This window comes from Oreochromis aureus, linkage group 3 (assembly GCF_013358895.1).
Source record: "Oreochromis aureus strain Israel breed Guangdong linkage group 3, ZZ_aureus, whole genome shotgun sequence".
Lineage (NCBI taxonomy): Eukaryota > Metazoa > Chordata > Actinopteri > Cichliformes > Cichlidae > Oreochromis > Oreochromis aureus.
This window is the reverse complement of record NC_052944.1, coordinates 70,531,347-70,546,479: the sequence shown is the minus strand read 5'-3', so window position 1 is coordinate 70,546,479 and position 15,133 is coordinate 70,531,347. Positions and strand designations below refer to the sequence as shown.

Sequence of the window (15,133 nt, the reverse complement as noted above, 5' to 3'; positions counted from 1 at the left end):
GCACTCCAGGTGCAGCTTGTATGTTATCAGGTAAATCTCTTTTGTTGCCTTTCATCATATCTGCCAGGAGGACCATCTCACCCGTTCGTGGGTCTTTTCTGTAGTCTTCGGCCTGAATATTTATGATATCAGAATGAAGAGCAGTTACAGTTGCTGAATTGTGTTTGTCGACCACTTTGTTTGTAGCATAAATGTGTAATACATTAGATGGACAGTCTTTTATGTCATGGATAGCCTGTGTGAGCAAGGCTTTATCATTGGCTTCAAGAGAATCTGTTTTTTGCTTCACTCTTATCCTGTTCAGAACTTCAGCAAAAGAATGATCATCTTTCTGTCGCATGATTTCTGTCAGGTTGACCATGTGGAAATAGTCTTTCCAGAGATCAAGGACATTGTCCTCGTACACACAAAGTGGTTTGGCTTTTCCAAGGGGTGGCAGCTGGTAAAAGTCTCCTACTGCAAGGATAGACATCCCACCAAAAGGCTTCTTGTTTCCTTTGATCTGCTGAAGTCTCCAGTGGATGTAGGCAAAAAGGTCTTTAGAAACCATCGATATCTCATCAATGACCAGAATCTCTGCATTTGAAAGTGAAGCTCTCACTTCATCCAGTGCATTCCCCAGCCCCTGATACGGCGGTTTTAAAGATTTTGGCAGCTTTAGCAGAGAGTGCAGTGTTTTCCCAGATATGTTAAAAGCTGCAGTGCCAGTAAATGCAGTCAGCAGTACTGCAGGGTAGGACATGTCTGCTTGGTCACGGAATCTGGGGAGTTGGTGCAAAATCTTTGTTGCCTCCTCATATATGCACTTGATAACATGTGATTTTCCACAGCCAGCTCCTCCAGAGACAAAATAAAAGAACTGCTCAGGACAGTGACCCCACACAAGTTTGAAACACCACTCACGCACTGCGCGAGAATATGGATGCTTGGGTTTCATTCAGACTTTGGTACATTTTTCTGACAAAGTCTGGGCTCAGCTTTGGTGCTATGATTGCTGGCATGGTTCCACTGCTGCTACCACTGACTTGGTAGTCTGGAACAATGTCCATTTCATTTTCGTCAGTGTCATGTCTGGATTGTCGTTGGGCCACACACTCCAAACGATCTACTTCAACCTCAGGTGCAAAGGTGTTCCATGCATTGATAAGTGGGCCTTGTTGTTCAATCTGTTCCAGTTCCCTTTCCATTGTTTTGCCATGGCTTTCATAACGCTTTTTGTTAAAGGTAACAATTGGCCGTACTGCAAAACCATGTTTTCGTCCACTTTTGTAGAACTGTTCGGATGTGGGGTATTTTGTGTTTTTAAGGTCATCATTTGATCGATGTGGAAAATAAAGTTTTAGTAGTCTGCTATAAAACTTCTCTGGTTGTTTCTTTTCTGAGAACCGAGGATATCTGATTATTGCAGGTTTCCCTCTTGTTCTCTTTTGAATATAACCCATGTTATTCAAAAGAGGGATGGCATTTTTTGATTCTGTTTGACAGCTGTAGAGAATCCTGTACTCTGACGCAAATTCAGCCAAACACATTCTTTCAAACTCAGGTGTTCTGGGTCTGTTTGCATATTTTTCTGGCAATCCAGACATCCACACATTTTCATCATCTGGTGCCATGCTCTGCAACCTGCTCATCGGAGACTCATTTTCAGGGCATCATCATCAGTCTGTATGAACACCACACTGCGTGAACACTTTTTTAGTGGCAGGCTGCATGTCCTTGCCACAGATTCTTGGGCACTGACTTCTCTGTGTTTAGCATATGCCTGCATTATCTGTTTCATTTCATCTCTTTCATTGACATTGGACTTTTTGACCTCCTGGATGACTCCATTAAGAAATTGTGTCATCTCAAATTCGGGTTTAGAGACATAAGACATCATATACATCAGGCAGCTGTAGTCATCAATGACATATTGGATGTCCATGTTGGCATTCCAGGCCCTCAGCAGATCTGCATTGTATGCATTCACCCAGCAGTCATTAGGTTCACGCTTTAAGAGGATGACATGGCCATTGCTTAAATTGAAGACACAATCCAAGTATTGTTCATAAGTTAATTTGCATTTGTGAAGCAGCTCAGACAAGTCTTCAAATGAGGAATTTGGGTCACAGAGCAAATCTCTCAATGGCTGGAGTTTTTCTTTGGCCTCTTTCTGTTTTTTTGCGAGAGCCATTCGTCTGTTTTTTTGCTTTTGTTTTTCATTTGTGCCTTTCTCCTTACTTGTGCTATGCCGCTTATCATTGTGATCATCGTCATCATCTGGGCTTGGGAAAGTGATCATTGTTTGGTCTACGGGTAGTTTGGGGAACCCAAACCTACATGACACATTACCTTTTTTACAGGATCTGGAGTGATTTCTGCTGTGGACTTGAACCTCAGACACAATTTTGTGAAGTTCAGGATCGGCATTTTGGTCAGGCATCTTACATGTTATGTACTTGTCAATAAATTTGTACACGTGGTCTTCAAGGTCGCTTCCAAATTTAGGTGCATCTTTGACCCAAATCAGTAAATGGATATGAGGGCTACCTCTGGCCTGAAACTCCACTCGATAAAAGTAATCTTCTACTTCACCGATGGGCTGTGCCGGGGACAGAATCAGTGTTGTCATTAGTGCATCGACTCTTTTTTCAAACAATCGCATCACAGTCACAGGGTTGCTTCGGAGAATTTCACACTTTGTGTTCCAGTCAAGTTGTGAAAAATCCACTTGTTCACCTTGTTGAGTTTTTATGACCTCAACAACCTCAGGCCATCTCATTTCAGCAGCTGAAAATGTCAGGAAAAAAGTTGGCTTTCCTAACTGTCAGACCATAGCATGCAGATCTTTCAGTGCCTTTTCCCAATAGGCTGGAGTACCTCTCAGAGGTTTCATGAAGCGTGTTGCATCTTTGTTATTTATCAGTCTCTCCACTTCGTCTTTATTTTGAAGCATTCTGTTACAAATTCTACGTCCATCCTTGGTGATTGCCTTACCTTTGCGCAATTGGATGGACATGCTGTTTGTAGCCATGTGTGTTTCTGTTACAAACTGTGCAAAGAATAGGTAGCTTTGGTCAGTTGCAAACCGTGTATCTGCAGAGAACAGCCGTGTATTAAAATACATGCTTGGGGACAGTTTGACTTGTCTGGCTTCATCTAATGTGTTCTGTCCAGTTGGGAACTGCACAGGAAGGCCATGGCTTCAAGTTTAGGAATAGAGAAGAAGCCAACAGGTCTATTTCCTTGGGCGGGTGCAATGCTAAATATTCCTTCACCATATGATAAAATGTCCTGTGCTATATCTGGTGGTTGCATACAGGTGTCTAGAACAAGACCAGGGCGAAGTTCTTCCTTTTCTTTTTCCGCATCTTGTAAGGGCTCTCCATTTGACTGTTCAGGCTCCAATAGTTCGTTTACATCATGACATGGCTCAAGTATTCCAGCTGTTGTATCCTCAGTGGTTCTTCTTTCTGGTACAATTTGGTTGTCGAAGTTTCTGGGCAGTGCATCTTGAATATCTGTATCAGCAGTGTCATGTTCCGTCTCGATTATCTGATTATTTGTGGGATCAGCAAAAGTTGCGTCATCATCAATAGATACATCTTTGTATTCTGAATGCATCTCTTTTAGATTTGATAAGCCTGCTAACACATTCTTCATGTTCACAGTGTAGAAGTGTTGGTATCCTTTGAATCTGATGTGTCTTTTCAGTTGTACTTGCAGGAGCTGGGCTTCATTGCTAGGTCTGGGAAGACAGTTTACTGTGGTTTCCACGTCTGACGGTACACAAACAACAGCCCCATGTACGGCTCTTTGCTGTCCTTTTGGTAATGCAATGATTTTGGCAAACGGGAGAATTTTAGCAATCAGTTGTCGTTCTAGTACATTTAATTGACTCAGTTCAATTGGGATGGGTGCTAGTGCTAAATTGTTTGCCACTGCAATGGAAGAGATCTTTCCTCATTGTAGGTGGGTGTCACAGTTGTAGCAAATCCACTCTTGCATTCTTTGTTTTGGAAAGGTACAATTAGCTGTACATTCACTATCACAAACATGGACAAATTTTCCTGTCAAGCAGGTGTCAACAATGTGACTATTTTTAACATACTTTGATCTTTTGCAGTGTTTTGATTAGGAAACAGAGTTCTGTGGCACACTGTACAGACATGGGTGGGTCCTAACTTAATTGTTTCACGGAAAGCTAATGTGGCTGCTTGCATCACACTATTCACTACAAGCTGGGGCTGTGCTTCAGACTGTGGACCCTGCTGGAATTGTATTACTAGTCGTCTGTATTTCTTCTTTATTCTTTGCGCACACAACTTTTTATAAATGGCGAAAGATGCAGTGGTAGCCATTTTGTGTCTCTGGTACTCTGCACAGTGCTGTATATGGTGCAGTCTGAATTGTGAGTCATTATGATACCTGGCATGAATTTATTTTTTGTGTTTGTGCCTGTATTTTGGATCCGATGCATATTTTGTTCTTATGTATGCCCTCTTCCTTTCTCTGACATCGTCCTCTCTGTATTTCTGGCTCATATATTTTTTCTGTCTACTTTGAAAGTCAGCATCCGTGTTGTACCTTTGGACCAGATATTGCTTCTGTCTGGTTTGAAAGTCAGCATCTGTGTTGTACCTTTGGACCAGATATTGCTTCTGTCTGCTTTGAAAGTCAGCATCCGTGTTGTACCTTTGGACCAGATATTGCTTCTGTCTGCTTTGAAAGTCAGCATCCGTGTTGTAGCTTCGGAAGACATATTGTTTCTGTCTGGTTCGAAAGCTGGCATCTGTGGTATATCTTCTGATAATCTAGTCTCTCTTTTTTTGTTGAAAATGAGGATCATTTTGGTATCTCTTCACATTGTGGGCTTTTATCTTCTCTTGAATATGAGGATTTGCATAATAATCTTTGGCTGATAACAGTTTTTGTTTATGGCGATGACAGTTTTGAGCATATTGAGTTTTCACAGCCTGTAATTTTTTCATTCGAAATTCAGGAAAGCAGGCATATCGTTCCTTTTCATGTCTTCTTTTGTTTATCTTCTTTGCCAAGTCTTCAGATGAAGATTTTTCTTTAGCTTTTACATGCTGCCTGTGACTTTGAGCTTGACGAATAGCTTTCCCACGTCGTCGTTTATTTAATCTGCACACATTTCTTGCTTTTTGGGGGGGTTTATCTATGACTTCATCTCTTTCATTATTGAGTTCAAGATTTTCTTGTTGTTCTGTTTGGATGTTGCTTGTTGGATCAACAGATGTTTCAAGTTGATGTTCACAAATTTGATTTGAAGCCATTTTGTCTTGTTGCGGGTTTAAAGCACTTTCTAACATTGTCATGTAGGTTTGGGCTGATTCTGGTTGAGGCACTTGCACAGTGGGATTTGTGATTTGTGGTTGTGGAATTACAGGGATTATTTTACATAACCATCATCTTATCATTGCAGTAATTATCATTTCATCAAAGTGTTTATTGAAGCTGCTGGCATTATGTTATAATTTATATTATAGGGGTTATCATAATTAAATATTAACATGTTTATTACAGGTGCAGTTATAACTACTTTAAAATGATTGAGTTAAATATATATATATCATAACTCATATGCTGAGTATATTGTTACAGTAAAATAGTACCTGAGCAAAGGCCTGAATGTATTCAGCTTCTTGTTGCATTTGAGTTTGCCTAGTTACAGGTGACGGAAGGATGTCCAGCCCATGGTGACCTCAAAGGCCTTAGATCATCACCATATTCTTAAGAGTATGCCACAAGGAGGAACCTCTATGTTGCAGTTAATTCTTAAAATACATGAATGTTCTGTACATGCAAATTATGTGCTTGTAAACGCAAGAAGGGGCGTTACAATACCCTGATGTTATAAAAGCAATCTAGAGTGTAATTTGGGTAGAGATGTACAACTGTTTTGCAGTTTGCACCTCTCCACGCTGCGTGCATTCATTAAAATCAATTGTTTGAACCACCTCTTCTGGACCATCATTGTTTTACTCTCATCCTCAATTTCGAACCCGTAACATTTGGTGCATTGGCCGAGGGTTGAGGGAGAAAAGTTGGAGGTTGAGACTGAGAGGGTCCAAGGTGCTCAAACAGGCAGACACGAGTCAGTGGTCGAAGTGAGTGGACATAAGCCGGCTTATTCAAAGGTAAGGCACTACCTGTTGAATTATTTCCAAACAGTGCTGAATTGGTTCTGACAAAATTGAAAGTCTACTCACTGAAAATTACTGGTAAAGGTCTGTTTTGGTTTTGGTGAAAATCTCATGAGAAGTTGAAGTTGAAGTAATGATAAGAAAAGAGTAAAAGTGAGTTAGAGTCTCACTAAAGGTACCGCGTTAAAGTCCCAAAGGAATAAGAATAAAGAGGATTTAGGATAAAGAGAATTTAGAATAATAGGTAATTGGTGAAGTTTGTGACATTAAAGTCTCAATTGAATATAAAGCCGGGCTTGGACACCGATATGGTGGGTTTGTGATTTTGGGGTGTCTTCAAAAAATTAAATTGTATAGAACGGGACTCTGGGAGTCTAACAAGTGCATTTGTCGGAAGGTGACGCTTCCAATTTGTCGGTGACGATCGACATCTTCCTCGGGGAGGGATAGTTCACTTGGCAAGTGTGGAGAACTACGACACTCCAAAATAGCCACTGACTGGGTCAGTTTGCCGTCCGGGCGGTGGTTTGCACTTTTTGGTCAGTAGAAACCGGGTTTCGGGCGTGTAACTTTAACTTAAAACTTCGGGGAAGCCTGGGATGTGAAATGTCCCCAAAACAGAGCTTTTCGGCAGGGGTTGAGTTGGTTGACGCTTTTAAATTGTGTAGGGTCTTAGATATTTGACCACGGTCCGGGGCCGAGACTGGTTAAATTGATCACAAAAAACTCAGGGAGTTTGTCCCTTGGAGGGTTAATTTAAAAATTGTCTAAATTGTGTAGGTTTTGGAATGAGAAGCCTAAAATCTGTGCAGTTGTAATCATAGGACGTCTGTGTAAATATATTAAGAGACTTGTCTGAGTCTGAGAGTCAGGCTGGTATTATTTTTAGATTGTGTGTGTGTGTGAGAATGCAAATAAGGCAGCTGAGAGGTCAATAGAGTATGAGGAAGTTAATAGGGACTGCTAGACATTGCTGGTGCATGTACTTAAGACGCTGGTTTTGTTTATTACAATATGTAAGTAAAGTTTTATTTCTTGCCATGACTGTATGACTTTTTGAGGGGTTTTGAGATAGGATACATAAACTGTTGATACTTAAGACCGTTACCTGGGTTCTGAGAACTGAAATTGAATTTGAGATAATTTAATTAATAAAGATGTCTGTGCGATGTGTGTTTTGGGGTGTCAAGTAAGATGTTTTAGGATTTTTAGATGGGTTTTGTTTCAGTTTGAGATAATATATACAGTTACATTTTCTGTGTGTGTGTTGTTGAGTGACAACATGCGCAGTTTAAATTGGGCGTTGTTCCTTCCTCTTTTTAGTTTTAAAACATAAAGGCTGTGAGATTAAAAATTACTGTGAGTAACGGTTTGACTTTTGACTAGGGAAATAATATGCTTACTTTTGGGTCTATGAAGATATTTGACCTTCAGTGATGTTATGAGAGGTTTCAGTTTTCTTTTTCTTTTTTCTTTTGACTTGCTCTTTCTGATCATGGAAGGCATGTCCAAGATACTCGTATGAAAGCGTATTTTGTGTGATTTTAACTGTGTGAATGCTGTCAGTATTTGATTTGAGTGACTGGGTGATTTGTCTGAGTAAGTGAAAAGGGGAAGTCTGAGAGAGAGAAAGGCAGTGCGTGTGAGACGATTTATGGCGTCTGAAAGAGGTTAGAGCATTTAAAAGGTGTGTATGGAATAAAGGAGTGTGAAATATATTTCTTGTGTGATGAAAAGTAGGATGTGCTAAAGTTTGAAAGTGTTTTTAATTCAAGAAAACAAAAAACAAAGGAGTTAGATTAGTTTGAGGAACAGGAAATATTGCTCTGTGTACCGGGGCTGCAGCGACAGGAAATAGTGAACAGGAACTGTGCATGCCCATATATGGGAACTGAGTGTGTACAGAAAGAACACAGAGAGAGAGATTTAACTCTAGGCACATGAAGCAAATGAAGCCTTTAAGAAAAATGAATATAATACTAATTATATGGTTTAGTGTGTCAATACAGGTGGGCGTCTTTCAACTTTGCAACCTTGAGTTCAGTAGCAGAAAAGTAGATTAAAAGAATTGGGAAAATAAGCCAGTCTTTGGCTCGAAATTGTGCGGCTGGATCTCTCACTTTGTCCCTGAAGCGGAGAAGAAGTTCAAAGGACAGTTAATCGCCTGATGAAGACCGATAGAACATCGTGGACTTGAATACAGCAGGCAAACGACAGTGCCACTGATCCAGTAACACTGATGACGACTGACGACCAGCAGCAGCATGTAAGTGTAATGTAACATGTACTGTGAAAATACAGGCTGGGCAGTTGAACAGTGGGATAAAGAATTGTGGAAGAGCACTACACATTGAGTGATATTTTGCCATGCTGGGACTTAATCTGAAAGAAAGACTGTAAAGAAACAGAGAAGAAGACAACAGCTGAGTTGAGACTGTGTTTGCGGGAGCTTTGAAGCCCGAACAGGACATTGTGCAGAGAGGACCAGTGAGAGATGAAGCTGGACGAGTTTGACTGCGAGAATATAGGATATAATTGGATTGAAAATTGAAACCTGAACTCATGAATTGTTTAGGGATGTCCACCATAGCATAACAAAGAGGTAAACATTAGAAAAGGTAAGAATAATGAAAGAAATAATTGTTATTACCTTAATGAATAGAAAACACACATACAAATTGTTACATGTGAGATTATTTTTGAAATGAATCAGAAGTGAGATAGTTTGAATCTAAAGCTCAGTGGTGAAATGCATAAATTAAATATGAATATATAGGATGCAATGAAGAAACAGCTTACACGTAGTGTACATTAACATGAATACATAGAAATGCAATGAGAAACTCAATGAATTAATTTAATGAAGAAGCAGTTTACACCCAATTAACATAAAATGCAGGGAAGAACACGCTTACATGCCTGGCATAATTGGTGTTTCTGACCAGAGACAGAGAAATGGGTTATTTAACCACTGGTGATAATAATGAAAATGTCTTAGTTTTGTTATTTTCAGGAGTAAAGCAGACTTGGACCGGCTCTCCACAGCAGCAGTCGGAAGAAAGTTAGAGGTTAACATCTATGGATAAGTTAAGGCAAGTTTCTGGTTGAATTGTTCACAGCAGGATGTGTCCAGGAACCTGAAAAGCAAGCCCCAGCTCCTGGCTGAAGACCAGGAGGCGGTAATTTAAGGTGGGAAATCAAAATGTGGGTTAGTAACTCGGAAAAAAAGAAAACTGACTGCTTAACTGGAGAGTTGGGAAGAAGTCTGGGAGACTGTGAAGTCATAGATGCAAAATAACATATACCCATACACACACAAACAGAAAATGCATTAACCTTATAAAGACAAGCTCCTGAAGCTTAATGAACAGATATTGATTAAAAACCTGGCTAAGAACATAAGCATATGCAATGAAGATCGGCTTGCTACTTGTATGAGTGAGAGAATGGTGTGAATGTTGAATAAACGGATTAAACTAGTTTAAAAGGGTGACTTAGCAGTGCTTTTGCACTGAGTGATCAAAACAAGTGATTAGTATAGAAAGAAAATGAAAATAATTGAATGAGTGGCATGAGGTTTAAAACATCAACAAACATCAACTAAATTGCAGCCTAAATACAAATGAAAGGAAATCCTGTTTACGTATTATTCGTAAGAGGATCTCAGATGCTCTTAAATTAGATGTAATTCATTCACTGATTTCAGATTAAACCAGATGGCTCTGTACATGTGCCATAAAAAACACGTTTCATAGTTGTGTTACATTTTGTAAAGAAATGACACAAAATTCAGTTACAGGTTAAATGTGATTGAAACAGAACACACTGACATCCATCTTGAGAAAAGATGAGTGTCACAAAATGTTTGTATTTATTTGCACTGCTTTTCACTGTGGATGTCAATTTATCTGAAGCTTTAAGTATAAAATGGTATAAAAGTTTTTTCAGAACAATAGATATAGAAATAGCTAAACAGACAGACAGCTGTTGAGATGTCTGCATTTTAGGAGTCTGATGAAAGAAACTGACAAATGTACATGTTTAGTCTAACATTTTAGTATATTTAGTACGAGTTAGCAAGCACACTTAAGGTGAAAGACTAAATATCAACCCCGGTGATTATACATAGGGTTAGGCTTACCTTTTTAGGTGGAGAATTTGATGCCGTTATTAGGAATTGGTGGGGTTTCTCTGGTGTGGTGTCATGGGGTCTGCTTCTGTTTTCAGCACAGGTAGGCGGGGTGGTGTGTCACGGGATGCTGACACACCGGCGGTATATCAGACGTCATTTGATGGAGCGTTATTTAGGAGCAGCGCGACAGACGTCTGGTGTCGGAGTATTGCCACCTCCCCGAGTGGTAACTTGTTTATTAATTCTCTGCGGTGTGCATACGGCCAACCTATGTCTTGGATTTGGTTTACTTTCCTGTTGTCCTGTATCCTCAGCTGGATCTATCACCCGCTTACCTGTCAGCTGTTTGTGAAGCCGCATTTCCGGGATCTCTACGGAGATAGATCTCAGCATTTCTTCTACTTCCCGGGAATCCTCGCCCGAGTCTGTACAGCCAGTGTGACAAGTGAGCTCTCCAACTCTCCCCATGTTTATTGCCGTTTCTTACCGGTTGTTTGGCATCCTTTCCCAAAGTTACGTTTTTCCTTTTTCCATAGATCCACCCTGCGTGTGCGGGTTACCCCTTTCCCTCAGAATGCGTGTCAGCTCCCTTCTCTGGTTTCCCTCCGTTTATTTGTCGGTGTACATATTCCATCCCGTGTAAATAAGTTGGACACTGTAAATAAAAAGCACTTCCTGCATTTTCTGCGTTTCTGTGTGTTCTGCCATAGAGTCCGTTTACTTAGCATAACAGCCGTGTGGAAATCATCGGTTGCCCAGACTCGTTTTGCTGGTGGACGAGTTTCTGAACTCTGATAATACAGTTAATCAAAATTAGAAAACCTACTAACAGATTTGAAATACAGTGTAACACTGGATACTTTAAAGAAAACATGAAACAGTAGCGGTTACTAAACGTACTAAGCAATAAAAAATAAAAAAATTCCAGCTGTTTGCATAACTACTAAGAAATTTGAAAGTGAGTGTAACTTTAAACAAAACTAACAGAAGCGAGACAACAAAATTCTTACTGTTTACATAAGGCAAACATGTAACCATATGTCTTTAACATTTAATGGTAATGTAACTGTCCACTATAAATCCTTAATGGAGGAATACCGTTTTAAATTTACCTTGCTGCCTGGAGGACATAAGGAGGTGGGTCTATTCTGTGTTTCCAAGGACAAGCTGGCTGGTGCTGTCTTCTAACCCAGGCAAAAAAGAATATAATGTTAAGACATTAAGTGACCTGACACTTTAATTTCACTTTACAATGCAATGCATGGCATGAACTGTTATGCCAGTTGGGTAACATTACAAGATAGAAATGGTCAATTGTATGGGTAAGTGTTATAAAAAATATATTGTATGTGCTCACTACCACATCAGAATTACCTGTTCAGAGCTATTAAAAAAAAGCCAAACAAAAAAAAACCCCTTTGTCATATTTTCCTTTGTTTTGGATAGAAATTAGACAAAATTGAGTTAGCAAACATGCTTTAAGTGAAAGACTACATATCAACTGTAGTTATAGACACCAAAGATCAGATATATACAGACTGGTTATACACATGGGTGGTAGGGCTGCTCAATGAATCTACTTTTAATCAAAATTACGATCTGGGCTTTCAACGATCATTAAAAAGGAGTCGAGAGAATGAGTCGATTATTAGCACCTCCCTCGTGCTTTTCTCTCGCGCTGCTCCATGTGGCAAATCGAGCGCACCTCTCTGCGTTTCGAACACGCGTCACAACAATTAAGAGGAGCTAACAGAGGGAAGCTCGGAAAGCTAAGCAGAAGTTATTTGGAGAGGAGAGTGACTGCCGTTGGTTGAAAGAGGTAAAAAAAAAAAAAACCCAAAAAACAAAAACAAATTATTTTATGACAATCTTTAAAGCCATTATTCAATACATTGTTATTGTTAAATAAATATTGTCAAATAATGGAGATCTAGATTTCAGTGAAAATAATCGTTATTATCATTTTTGCCATAATCGAGCAGCCCTATGGGTGGGCATACCTTGTAATTTCTTAATAGAGGAATATTTTTTGATATTTACCTTGGTACCTGGGGAACATAAGGAGGTGGGTCTATCCTGTGTTTCCAAAGATAACCCAGCTGGTGCCGTCTGCTAACCCAGGAAAAAGGGTATAGAAGACATTAAGTGACCTGACACATTCATTTCATTTAAATGTTCTGTATACCATGCACTGTTATGCCACTTGTGTGACATTATAACAAAAAATCCTAAACTGCATGGGTAAGTGTTCTTAACTGTCTCAAACGTGTTTTGAAAACTGTTCAACTGTCTGTGATCACTACCATATCCTCATTACCTGGTCAGATGGAAAACTACTGACTGCCTCATCTTGGTTGTGGCCAGTGAGCATTGGGACAGCAGGATCAACCAGGTCAAGTGGTTTCCAGCGCTTCTTTTGTGCCTGGGATCTTTTATTTTTTCTCGGCATCTGGTAGAATGTCAACATAAAAACAGAATATTAATTATTGGCATTTCAAGCAATGTGTTATTTTAACCCTCTGATACATTGACAGACAAGATGACTACAAGAACAAAAAAAAAAAAAATCTCTCTTTTCTTTAAATAGACATATTGATAGTGTCACTACCGGGTCTTAAGGCTTTGTTAAGTTCCATAACAGTTTGTATATTGTAATTGAGAAAGTGATTACCTTGAAAGTTGGGAGGCAGATTTGTTGACCACGACAGTTACTTCATTTTGGTGTACAGTAATTGGGAAAGTAATTACCTTGCAAAGCTGGGAGGCAGTGTTGTTGCTGAGATGTTGGTCGAATGCCAGCAGCAAGCAAACTCAGATGTTCACAGTCCTACTTAACACCTCAAACTTTTCAAACAAATCTTACAAGAACATTTGGCAAAGTGATTGGCTTACAAACTTAGGAGACAGTCTTGTTGCCCACAACAGTTTTGTTATAGAGTAATTGGAAAATTGGGTACCTTGCAAGGCTGACAGGCAGTCACGTTGCTGGGAGGCGGTCTTGTTGCTGGGAGGCGGTCTTGTTGCTGGGGCTCTGGCAGAATGCCAGCAGCAAGCAGACCCAGATGTTCACAGTCCTACTTAACACCTTAAACTTTGCAAACAAATCTCACAGAACAATTAGCAAACTGATTGGCTTGTAACACTGAAATGTAGCCTTGTACTGTCTGGTTTAAATTTCCTACTGAGAGACAAAGAGGAACTTTACTGTTTGGAAGGGAGTAAAAACACTGTACCATCTAATCTAAAAAGTTTTAATTACAAACAACAGCTCTGGAATAAAATGACATCCAGCGCTAAACACACCTATTTTTTTCTAAATATCAGCTGAACACATACATAGAAAATATAAGGGGGGGCACTTACCTTGGCTGAATCAAGAGTTGAGGTATTAAAGGCTGCTGTAGTTAACGCCTTATAAAGACAGACAAAGAAAGGTGTGAAACGCGACTACAACGCAGCTATCCGGTTGTTCAGTGATGACGTGATGAATCCTACTTCCGGGCCTAAAGTAGTCTGCGTATAATATGGCTTTTGTGTTGTTAACATGTTTAATGTTTTGTATTTTCTTCTATTTAATCTCAAAAAGCTCCTAAAACAGTCAGTGATCACTGTTGACCTCCCTCGGCTTTTATTACTGCTAATCATTTATTTAAGCTCAGTTTTTAAAACCTTACGATGTAACTACAGCACAGCCCATGCAGCAGTATATGAATGACTAACCTCGTATTGTGGATGGATTATCTCACTTGTTCTCCTGGCTGAAGTTTAGTCCTTTTACAGCATCCTGCCATGCGATTACATTTGTTCCTGACCACCAAGAACACTCACGTTAACTTTTATCGAGTGGAAAAAAAGTTAGCTTGTTTATGTTATGCTAACATAGCTGTGTCGCTAGCGGTCACGTAGCATATCATTAATACCAGCTAGCCAAACTTCAGTAACCCTACAAACGTCACTGCTGTTTAGTTTTCTGTCTTCATTTATGTTGGAAGTTATAGCAGAGCTGTACGTTTGAATTTTTTTCCAAAACCCGCAGTCAGGACATGCTATATTGTATTTAGATAGAAGCTAGCGAGCTAACTTCCTGCTAACTTCTAACGCCATTAAATGTCATAAATTCCATTTTCATGGATGCCTGGATGTTAAACTCAATTGTTACACCTGGTAGAGCAGAACACTGATCATTTTATTAAAGATGAAAGACTTTAGACAGTTTTTCAACTCTCAGTAATGCCACAGTGATCGTTTGATATATGGACCTGCAGCGGAGTTTAGGCCCAGACACGGCCAGTGACGTCAGACTGAACAACCGGATTGCTTCGTACGCGGTGAGAGTCGCATCTTAAAAGTTTTAATTACAAACGATACCACTGGAGTAAAATTACAGTCATTTTGTAGATATCAGCGTCAAGACACAGAAAATACCTCTAAAAGTAAATCACTTCCAAAGTCAATTTCAAACCGGGAGACGCTTAATATCCGCTAACTAGCCAGCAACAAAACCACGAGACAAAGAGAGGTGTGAAACCCGACTACAATGAAGCCATTTTTTGAGAGTCGCATCTTAAAAGTTTCAATTACAAAGGATACCACTGGAATAAAATCACAGTCATTTTGTAGATATCAGCATCAAGACACAGAAAAGCACTTTTAAAGGTCAATTTCAAAACCGGAGGAGGGAAGAAACGCTTGCCTTAGCTGACTATCCGCTAACTGGCTTTAGCATCGTGTCGAACGTGCCGAAACAAAGAAATCGATAAAGAAACACATAAAAAAATCATTTTCAAAGCTAAATTTCAAACCAGAGACAGAGAGATACACTTACCTTGTAAAAGCTTACGGTGTGTCTTAG

At 39.7% G+C, this 15,133-nt stretch overlaps 1 long non-coding RNA gene across 1 annotated transcript; it reads left to right on the top strand.

Moving 5' to 3' along the window:
* The first annotated feature begins 10,343 nt into the window (after positions 1-10,343).
* Positions 10,344-11,011, top strand: LOC120437768. The gene is made up of 3 exons (XR_005611397.1): positions 10,344-10,507; positions 10,596-10,726; positions 10,818-11,011. It is a non-coding gene; the product is annotated as an uncharacterized LOC120437768 (long non-coding RNA).
* The last annotated feature ends 4,122 nt before the right edge of the window (positions 11,012-15,133 follow it).